General features: G+C 29.6%; 1 long non-coding RNA gene across 10 annotated transcripts; it reads right to left on the bottom strand.

The window, feature by feature from the left end:
• Nucleotides 1-591: 591 nt before the first annotated feature.
• On the bottom strand, nucleotides 592-7,377 carry LOC102599955 (uncharacterized). 10 transcript variants are annotated; one of them, XR_001474653.1, is made up of 9 exons: nucleotides 7,240-7,377; nucleotides 6,589-7,103; nucleotides 5,229-5,409; nucleotides 4,226-4,351; nucleotides 3,155-3,365; nucleotides 2,440-2,500; nucleotides 2,191-2,321; nucleotides 1,184-1,255; nucleotides 592-1,045 (listed from the first exon to the last, which is right to left on the bottom strand). It is a non-coding gene; the product is annotated as an uncharacterized lncRNA (long non-coding RNA). The 10 variants fall into 10 exon arrangements; XR_001474649.1 differs by lacking the exon at nucleotides 1,184-1,255; XR_001474651.1 differs by lacking the exon at nucleotides 1,184-1,255 and having other exon boundaries at nucleotides 2,191-2,308.
• Nucleotides 7,378-11,407: the final 4,030 nt, after the last annotated feature.

The following is an 11,407-nucleotide window of genomic DNA, read 5'->3' as shown; positions in this document are numbered from 1 at the left end:
TTTATTTTTATATTTAAAAATTGCGTAAAAATACTATAAATCTTGATAATTGACAATATAAAATATGTTTTGAAAAAAATACAAAAAATTCCACTGATTCTTGAAGTGAATCTATCGTAAAAATACTATAAATCATGATAATTGACAACATAAAATATTTCAAAAATGTTGTATGTGGGTAGTCTTATTATGCCTTAAATAGTGTCAAAGAAAGTACAGGTTTGTGATAAAAAAAAACTTAATTCCTTTATCCACGCAAACAATCGCTTCAAAAACTCGATTATTAGCCCCAAAACATACCATTTATATTATAGCACGGGCCACATTATCTAGTAGTAACATAAGAAAGAATAAGAAAAACAAAAAATATCTAAAGTGAAAAGAAAGGAGTGCTTCTAATTTTCTTAAAAACAGCTGTATTACATTTTACCCTTAAAAATGAGTATAATTACGGTATTGCCAGTGGTCGTCCTCTCATCACGTTTCTATATAATAGATAGACTAGATGGATATAGCCCGTGCTTACACGGGCCCAACATTTAGCATTTTCAAGTGGTATGTACTTTGCATAGTTACTCGGATAAGAGTATATATTGTAAAAGCTAATAGATCATTGCATAAGTTATACAAATGAACTTCAAAGTGCAATAATACAACTAATTTCTCCCTTTCCACAAATAACTTTACATTGCAGACAACTATCTTCTAAATACTTTTCAATATTTATCATAAGAAAATAGAAGTGGATAGACTTACATAGAGCTAATCATAGAATATGACAAAATTCATTTTACAAAATCTAGTGATGCCTTGAATCATTAGTAGTAAATTTGAGTAGATGCTCTCTGTATTTTTCAAAAGAATAGAAGTTGGTATCCTTAAATGGAGCTGCATGTAGAGTAATAAAATTCCGTTTCATAAATCCATTGATGCCTCGAGTGTTTGCAATTGTCTTGATAAGATGCAAAATTTCCTTCACTCAGCACGAACTATATACTCCAGCTTTAATATCTCAAGGAAAGGAATAAAAGTTCCGAAATAACAACTGTTCATAAAAATAGTAGCACTTAAAGCAAAAGTAAAAATAAAATAGTGAAGACAATCACAAAGAACCAGCATATTACAAGTTATATGTCAATTTAAAATAAAATACTGAAGATAACCACAAAGAATTAACATATACCAAGTTATATGTGAATTTGAAAGGAACAACCTTCACTCAATGCCCTAAGGAAATAGATTCAAGAAAGTATTCCTGTCATTCACATTGCAAAATTCAAAATCACAATCATGGAAGAATCCTCTTAGCACATAGAATATTGAAACATGTCTGGCTCATATGAGAAGAGTCTTGCGCTATATTTCAATATTTACTGTTAAAACATCTTGCACGTATATAAGTATATTTGTGCATAAATATTTCTGAGAAGGAAGATATATGTGGTTGCTAACCTTCTTCAAGAGCTAATTAAGGCTTGAGAATTGCAACACATGGTAAACTCTATGCTATAAAAAGTAAGCACATGCCTTGGGCCCTCAATTTTAGGGGGAGGGGGGGGGGGCTAATATTTTTATCAAGAATACATTTTATGTTAATTTTTTCATTACAAAAATAACTATTTATGATAGGAAGTACATTTAAAAAAAAATTATACTCCATCTATCCTATTTTATGTGGCCCTTTTTGACTTGGCATGGTGCTTATGAAAAAGACCAACTTAGAGAATGCATAAATTTAGATCATTAGCCTTTCTTAGTAATCACCGAAAAGAAAGAAAGAAAAAAAAATCACTCTACATTTTCTTTTTAAAAAATTCACTCTACATTTTCTTTTTCCTTAAGCTCATATAAATTAGCCAAAGCAATGCAGTTGCATTGAGAGGAAGAGAACTCAATAGACCATTATTCTTAGTGATAGCGTGTATTTGGTTTTAGGAAAATCAAGTAGAAGAAAAGATATGTGCACGAACTAACATGCACATACAAAAAAACTAATGGAATTAACCACCAAAGAATAGGAGAACACGTAAGAGGTTGAAACTCAAACAAATCAGTATAAAGAAACAGGCCATATAAAATAAAACTAAAACTCACAACAAATCAGTATAAAGAAAGAGGCCATATAAAATAAAACTAAGTGATAGAATAACAGAATATATAGATGGATCAATTCCAACAAAAGAAAATTACCCTGTGGCAGGGGTTGACATCCAATCCATATTTTAAGACGCCAGTTATATCATTCTTCAAATATTTCTACATTGCATATCTCTACTTCCTGATCATTTCGATTTGAGTTTTCGTCTGCCTGATTGTAGACTCTTGTTATATCAGAAAATTCCCACAACATAAGCAAAATTAACAAGAAAAATAATTTTCTACATTCTGAAAAATATTTATGGAAAAAAAAAACCAACCCTAACAAATTGTCACTCTTACCATTGGGAATAAAACTTGTTATTCTTTTATGCATCCAACATTTTTTCTTTTCTTGGTTCACCTAAAAGGTTAAAAGATTGGAATTAAAAGAATACAAGTTTTAATTTAGAAACAACAAAGAAAAATTAAACTTTATGATGGAAAAAAGAACAGAGGGAACTCATATACTATTAGTCAAGTGTTAACGTAGATTCTTAATTATTATTAAAGAAGTTAAAGAAAAAAATAACCAGTCCAACTATATTCTATGGGGTCTGTTCGATTACGGTAACAAAGTGATTTTACTATGATGTCCTTGTTATTAGGCGTGGGAGCTAATGGTTGAGGGCGAAGGGGCAGGGTAGTTTGGTAAGTGCACACAAGTTTCATGAAATACGATGTTGGCAAGTTTACGTTGGATTGGTGGACTTGGAGTGGAAACCACGGGAGACTAACCGTTGAGTAAAAAAATTTAAAGAAATTAACCACCAAGCATAGGAGAACAAGTAAGAGGTTGAAATTCACAACAAATCAGTATAAAACCGGCATGTTGACTTGCCTCTATGAAATTTATGGCAGTGAAAGCTAGTCAAAATATAACCGCTTCAACCATGTTGGAAAATGTAAAGAGAATCTTAAAATAATGGCTAAAATTAAGATAAAAGATCAAACTGAAATTGCAACACCAAAAGACAAGATGATGTCAAAGAGCAGTCCCTTCATTGAGTAAAAATACCTATTTTTAAGTTCGTGGATCCAAATTTGAAAGCTGACTGACTAAACAACTGCTGCTTCTTCCTTTTTGGCAAGCTGATTTGAATGTGTTGAGGGACAACATCAAACTTGCCTAATTGCATAATGTACGATGCATGCTCCTTTGTCATTCCCTTTCAAGTTTTACTAACGCAATTGAACATCTCTGTTAATGGAACTAAACCGTCAATCACCTGCACCAATTATACTACATTCATCAGAAAGAAACAACAATTTATGAAATTCATATTCCAACATATGCTTATTCTTCACAATTGTAAAAATATGACATGTTACAATCCCTCTCGAGGCCATTTTTATCAATCAGAAAGATTCATCATGCTTACTCTTCAGAATTGTAGAATATGACATGTTACAATCCTTCTAGATATCCTTTTTAAAGTTCATAAAGCTACCTATGTGTATAAACCGATTATATATACCGATAATTAAACCATTTACACCACCCATTCCTGCTTTAGTAGCATCACAAGAGAAGTCTATGAAATAGATAGATCACATATTAGGTCTAGAGAGAGGAGGTTTAGGAAAGATCCGATCAATTTACCAATTCTTTTTCTTGAGTCATCTCTTAATTGCAACATGGAAGGAAGAGAGAGAATGTTCTAGAAGGAAAATAGAAGAGGCGCATGTTAATTGCTAAAAAATTAGTGTTGTATAATGACCATATTACCCTTCAATATTGAGTATATTTATGGTTATGCCATTGGTCGTCCTAGCTCTTCATGTTTCTATACAATAGAATTAATAGAAATTTTTATTATTACGCCCCTGATGCAATTACACACAGTGCCCTTTTGGTTAGCATACTTACTCTTACACTATAGTGATGTAGAATAATTATATTACCTATCTACACTTTTAACAAAATAATGCGGAGCATATATGTAAGGAACTGTAACAATGACAACAAGTATAATCACATAAACACTAAACCACGGCCAGTTGGAGGAATGAAGAACCTTGAACAAATATTTAAGAAAATCTACTGATATTTAAGATGAAAGATATCCAAAAGATTTCAAGAACTTACAGTTTTAGTAAATATTGCAGAGCTAACTTGATCTATCATTTCAATTGTGTTGGAGATACAATACCTAGCTTAGTAGCCAACCTTTGCTATCCCGGAAACACATAACAGGGAGATGTTTTGAAATACCTTCAAAAATCAAGTAAACACCAATCGTCAACTAAAGAATTCTAAAACTGAGTGCAAAAAATAGTAATTAGCGAGCTATAACTTTAAAGATACTTATGTTTCATCTAGGATCTTAAAAGATCTGTAGAAAGTGTGTCAAGATCTTAATTGATTAGGTGAGTAATTCAGATAAACTACAGTGTCATTGTTTGATGCATTACTGCGATTGTCGTAGAAGCTATTTAGGATATATTTTTTCCACGTTTTGAAGAGAGCACTCACAAAGTGTGAACGCCAAATAAATAATTGTTAAAAGCTTAGAACAACATTTTTCAAAATGTAAGTAACTCTCCGTGCAATAAAATAAAAATAACTTAAACAACCAAGTAAGTGATAGATTAAAGATAAGAACTTCATGTTTCCTAAAGTGAGTAACTTCCAATAGCACACTGTATAAATGTAGGGGTAATTTAGGATGGTATTTAGTCAAAAGATGTTGTTAGATTCTAGGTACGCCACACACACAGAGTTAAATTTGATGGGAGATTCTGAGATAAGGTGTGTAAAAAGAATGGAGAAAAGTGAACTAAAATGCCATCCAACGGAGAAGGAAAGATGACTGGTGATCATAGTTCTGTAATCTGTGGTCTTTCTGACCTACACTTTCATCTCCATTTTGTGTATAGAATTATAAAGATGGCTAATTATTTATTTGTTTTCTCTTCATGGTTTATTTTGAAACTTGTGTTCAAGTCAAGTGTACTAATCTCTCATGTCATAATTTTGTTTTCATTGATACCAACTCTTTTTTACTGGTGTGCTTTGACTATGAAGCAAATTTATGTTCAATAATTAATTCTTTTAATAATATAATACTCTAGTGAAATAGAAATCTTACACAGGAGAGAAAGCTGAGATTGAATATTCAGGTTGATGACACTGAATGTTGTTTATGTGATGAGAAAGTAATGGAGACTAATGTTCACCTATTCGAGAAATGCAAATGGACATTAGCTGTGTGGCAAGTTATGCACCATTGGACTGAAATACCAGTGCAGATTATTAGTATCATGAAGGTCCTGGAAAACATAAAAGGTAATCACCGGAAGCAATTAAAAAGGAGATCATGGCAGCTATCTGTGGAGATATCATATACCACACTTGGCGTGCCAGGAATTGGAGGAGGTTTACAGACAAACGTGTACATACGAAGGAGGCAGTAACACAGATAAATAAGGAAATTATTGAAAGATTACACTTAGTAGTTCAAAGAAAGCAAAAAAATTGTAGACACTTTATTCAACATTTGTTATGTAATTGGTTTTATGTTTGGTAGGAGGCCTGTTCTCTATTATCAGAATTAGGTGCTCTTTATTTGTATCCGTTCTTGGGTGGTTATGGTAATATTTTACAGTTGTTACCAAAAAAAATAATCTTCACTTGCAGAACAATTCAGGTAATTTAAGAAAGGGAATTATACAACAGATTCTAAAAACAAAATTAAATGACAGCACATCTAAATTTTTATCCTTTAATGTTAAATTTTTAATTTCATGAATTCTCTTTTAATGTCATCGGTCTTTAGTGTGATTTTCAGGCCTTCAGATCACAAAAAGAGACAGATGAAGTGATTGACTTTCAGTATGACCACAACAAATAATTAAATAAACACAAGTCATTATGATATAGCTTTTTGCTCAAAACTCACATTATGTAAAACGTAAATAGAAGAAAACCAAAAATAACACAGAAGAACCTTATAACAAACAAAGAGCAAATGGTGGAGATACTGAAAGGAAAATCAAAGGGAACAAATGGAACTTGGATATAGATAATTGGAAGCAGAATATCAGTGTCATATATATATAATTTAGCATCATTTGAGGTGCTTCATTAGTTTCTTGCAAATTCCACAAAGCACTATTACTGATATTCCACAAGAAATATTTAGGGAAGAAAGAAATCTTTAAAGAGATATAAACACCAATTTTATCTATTAATTGTATAGAAAATTAATTGACAATCAAATTCGATCATAGAAGATAAGCAACACACACAACAGCAGCCTGTGACTATACAATAAAAGATATCCTCATCAGAATTGAATCAACAGATAAAACAACTCTCTAGAAAATATATTCAGAAATAACTCAAAACTAAACTAATGCTTGAGAGCTTCAATTACAACAATCTTAAGTACATTTAATCCTACATCTTTGTCACTTGAAACTGAAGGGCTAAAATTGTATAAAACGAACCTCATGAAGATGAGCCAAAAAATGTCAGGATCACTCACGAGTCACCACCATTTGATTCATCAGCATTCAGCCGTGCGTACATAATGTCAAAAATAGCAAATTTACTTGTACAGGGAAGCTTATAATAAAAAAGCTTCAACCAATGTACCTTCAGGGTTTATGAAAGTGGCGGGTGCAAGATTTTTATTTTTTTTTGTTGATAAGCTCCTGAGACTGGAACCTTGAGGAGGAAAAAGAAGAATTTGATTTTTGGTATCAAATTGGTTGAGAAGAGAGAACAGTTACATTAGAGATAAAAATAATAATAGAAAGCTCAGAGATGGATGCCCAACGTCAATCTATCGACAACAATGGTAGAGACCCGGAGCTTAACACAAATCCGTTGCTTTTATTCCCTATTGTTGTTTGACAGAGAGAGCTTGAGCCATGCCTCTCTAATCGTTATTATAATCCCATAAAAACTATAGATTTTCTGTGTATAGATATACCCATATAGGATTCGGTTCTTCAATCCACTGGAACAAATACAAAAATAGATTCAGTGATATGTTTGTTCTTAAATTTTTTTCCGAAACTCTAGCCCTTTCTCTATGTTGAGGAATTTGAAAAGAATTTTAAGAGGATAAAAGCAAAAATTGAGAGAAAAATTACCTGCAATTAAAATACCCAGTTAAGAATGAACTCAAAGTTTGTACTTTCTTGAGTAGAGCATCGGCTTTGTTAATGGTAAGCAAAGAAGAGTGTAGAAGAAAGGATTGGCAAACAAAATGCCCTTAGAATATAATAAAATTTTCAAACTACCCTTGGTCGTCCTGGTCGTCTTCACCTTTCTATATAATATATATAATAGAAGAAAAAATATATATATATAAATAATACTAATGATAATAATATAAATTATTATAACAAAAAAAAGATGATAAACGAGAAAAAGAGAGAATAAAAACATAGAAAAAAGGATAAAATAACATGGATAAGGAACCTCTTTTATTTTGTTTGTAAATATTACTTGGTGATTAATAAAATGTCAAGTTAATTGCCAAATAGTTGTAATATAGTTTATTAGCTTATACCAATAAGTAATTAATACTATCTCCAATTGCTCTGTTTAAATAAGTATTTAATACTATTTTTAATAAAAAAATAATTTACTAATACAACATAAAAATATAAAAGGACAAAGACGTATAAATATTTAAATTATTTGATATTTTATGAAATTAAATATTCACGCAATGCGCGAGAACCTAGACTAGGACAATTCAATTTTATCATATCTTTTATGATTTTTAAATTTAAATATCCACCTATGTGACATTAAAAATAAATGATTGCCATGAAAAAATAAATCAATTTAAAGCTACTATATATATATATATATATATAAATAAATTTTTAAGTTATTTTTATAAAATCAATATGATGTAATGTATTCGAACAATTACGCAACGCACGAGCACGTATACTAGTTGGTGTATAAAAGAGAGTGTAAGAGGATATTTTTGTGATTACACATACTTTATCCTATGATAAGATATCCTGAGATTACTATTCTACCTTTAGGGAGGGATACTTATCTTAGTAATATTTATTAATCCTAGAATAAGTTACCATGTCTTGTGTAACCAAACAAGAGATTAATAAGAGACACTAAAATTTTGTTTCATGACAACTTTCTCTTATCCATCACACCAAACGACCCCTTAGTGGTTGGATAAATTATCTTATATACATGATAAAGTAATTTATCCCAAAATAACTAATTTCGAAATAATTTATTCCCAACCAAACTATCCTAAGTGAATTGCTGATTAAGACAACCTAGCTTTTAAACTTTTTCATTAAAAATTGCATTTTCTAAGTAATTGTTGGCACAATCTCAACATAAAGTATTTTGCAATCTGAAATAAAATTAGTTATTCTTTCTGACCTCAACTCAATCCTTTAAGGCCGACTAGCCAAGAGAGCATGGACTGTTGATCACTTCTAAATGGACTGAAGAAATTTTAGCTCAATCCCACTTGCATAGAGAATAAGTTGGGTTGACCTTACGGGACAAGTCTATTTTGACAGCTTTGTTAAGTACGAAAAAATATTTGTGTGACTTTTTTTTTAAATAGTAATAGTTCGAGCTTTGATATAACAATTAATGATTACCAAATCTAACAACATTTTCTAAAATATATTTTATATCAGTAAATACAATATTTTCTGAAACTTGCTACGTATTAGTGGTAATTCAATTTACTTTGTATCAATGATAACGAATTAAAAATGTTATTGTATCACTAATACAAAACAATATTCAGAAATTATTATATTACTTATACTTGATGAATTTCAAAAACTCTCGCAATATTTGATACTTTGTTTTAAAATATTTCCTATATTTCATAAATATAGTGTATAAATTTGTATATATTTAGTTATCGCAATATGTTTTGACCAATTTCTCAAGTCAGCACCTCTGTTTAGGTCTATTTTATTCTACAATGGTACCTCTTGCTCAATGACGTAGCCATAAATTTTACAAAGGGTGTCCAAGCGTAATACAAGCAACTTTTTTTTTTGACAAATAGATGAACCATATTTTTTGAAATTAAACCATGTATTATTGTAATTGACTTTTTTAAATAATTGGATGCATCAAAATTTTAAAATCAATATGCATAATATTTAGCTCTAATGAGTCATATCTAATTTAATATGAAGTGAACATATGAAATTAAATGAAGAAGAATGAAAACCTGAAGAAACTTAAGCCTAGAAAGAACCATTTTAGGCTTTAACATTTCATCAGCTTCTAGCAACGACAACGATGATCGTGAGACACGAGAATGGAGAGCAACATCAAACGAGATTTTCTGAAGAAAAAAAATCCCTGTGAATATTTTTGCTTTAGATTTTGGCAGAATTGTAGAATATTTTTTAAGTTTTATTTAAAATCATTAATGTAATTGTAAAAGAAAGTAAAAAGATACATCGAATGAGAATTCAATTGACCATTGATATTTTTATTCCTTTTAGAGATGTTTACGAGAAAATTAAATCTCTTTGCCACTTTTTAATTGAATTAGAAAAAGACTTTTTTGAAATCTTATGTATAAAAAAAAAATTCTCTTATGAAAAGAATATTGTTATAAAATAATATATTGTGGATGTCCACTACATCAAGAATTTATTCCATTACTTTCCTTCATTATGTAGATAACCATAACCTCCATAATCTCCACCTTTATAACCATTATTCTTGTAACCTTTCACTTCCATACACTACTAAAAAACTACTAAAAAATGATAGAAGTAAAAGTGACGGACGGCGTCGCTCCAAAAAGCGACGACATTAGCCACATTGTCCGTCGCTTTTTAATTAAAATATTTTTTTTTTTAAAAAAAAAAAAAAGCGACGGACGGCATCTCTTAGTCCGTCGCTTTTTTTCGCGGATTTTGCTAATTAATTGTTTTATATAGATAGTGACGCAGTCCGTCGCTTTTTATTAAAAATAATTATTTATTAATTAAAAAAAGCCATGCCGTCCGTCGCTTTTTATTAATTTTAATTGTTTAATTATTTTTTAAATTAGCGACATACAACATCTTTATGTCCGTCGCTTCTTGGTCAAAATATCTGGTCAAATATTTTAAGATAGCGATGGACAGTGTCTTTTAGACTTTTTTAAAATATCTGCACTAGCAGACGCAATTTTCCCCATTTATCCATCTAAAAAACAAAATTGAGAAATGTTTTGATTTAATTTTATTTAAATCGTCTTCCGGAGGACGGTTTTGTGTAAAATAAAAACAAAAAATTAATATACCGACTTCCGGATGCCGGTAAAATTAAATAGTATGTAATAAATTAATATTTTCAATTAACTTTAAATAAATCGTCCTCCGAATGACGGTTTTATATAAGTTAAAAAATAATTTAATATAAAATACCGACCTCCCGATGTCAATATTATTTAATTAACATGATTACTTTTTATTTATCTTAAAATTTAATGTGATACCGATCTTTTTTATTATATCTAATTACTTTTAATAAAAGCGACATCCGGAGGTCGATTTGTTTAAAATATTCCTATTAATCATAATTTTGCTATTGTGCATAATATTAAAATTTTATTTTACACCTATAAGTGTAACAATTTTGTATACTTTTATAAATACAAAGTTAGAATTTGTGGAATAAATAAAAAAATATATATAATCCATATTTAGAGTATGAAACTACGTTGATATGAATTAGGAGATAATTATACTTATATTTATAGAGTAATGTACAAATTCTATCAGTCCGTCGTCTAATCATGAACTTAATATCTCATGTCATGATGTAGTAGAGGTGAAGAGCTAACATATAATCCATTCGAGTATGAAATGCGACATAGTACGTATTATTATATACGTTCGATCTTGAATGATTGTCAAATATAATGATCACCTCCTAATTATGATGACATGTAAACGATACCTTATCGGAGTATGAAATACGTTGATTAATTATATATATATTCCTCGAGTAGTTTAACAAATCAAGTCATCTATACTAGTGGTTCAAATATGAAATACATTATCAATTAAAGAAATAACGATGCTCAATTCAAGGAGATTTATATATTAAATTTGATATTGATAAACTTTTGTTGATCAATAAAATTAAATTTATATAATTAGAAGGTATATAATTTAAATTTATAAAATTAACTTGATCGATAAATTAAATTATTAAATTAAACTTTATGTTGATGTGTAGTTAAATATTATATTATATTATATATATATACATATATATTTATATATATATATATATATA

The sequence above is a fragment of the Solanum tuberosum genome, unplaced genomic scaffold, assembly GCF_000226075.1.
Source record: "Solanum tuberosum cultivar DM 1-3 516 R44 unplaced genomic scaffold, SolTub_3.0 scf00232, whole genome shotgun sequence".
Taxonomy (NCBI): domain Eukaryota; kingdom Viridiplantae; phylum Streptophyta; class Magnoliopsida; order Solanales; family Solanaceae; genus Solanum; species Solanum tuberosum.
This window is presented reverse-complemented; position numbering and strand designations above follow the sequence as displayed.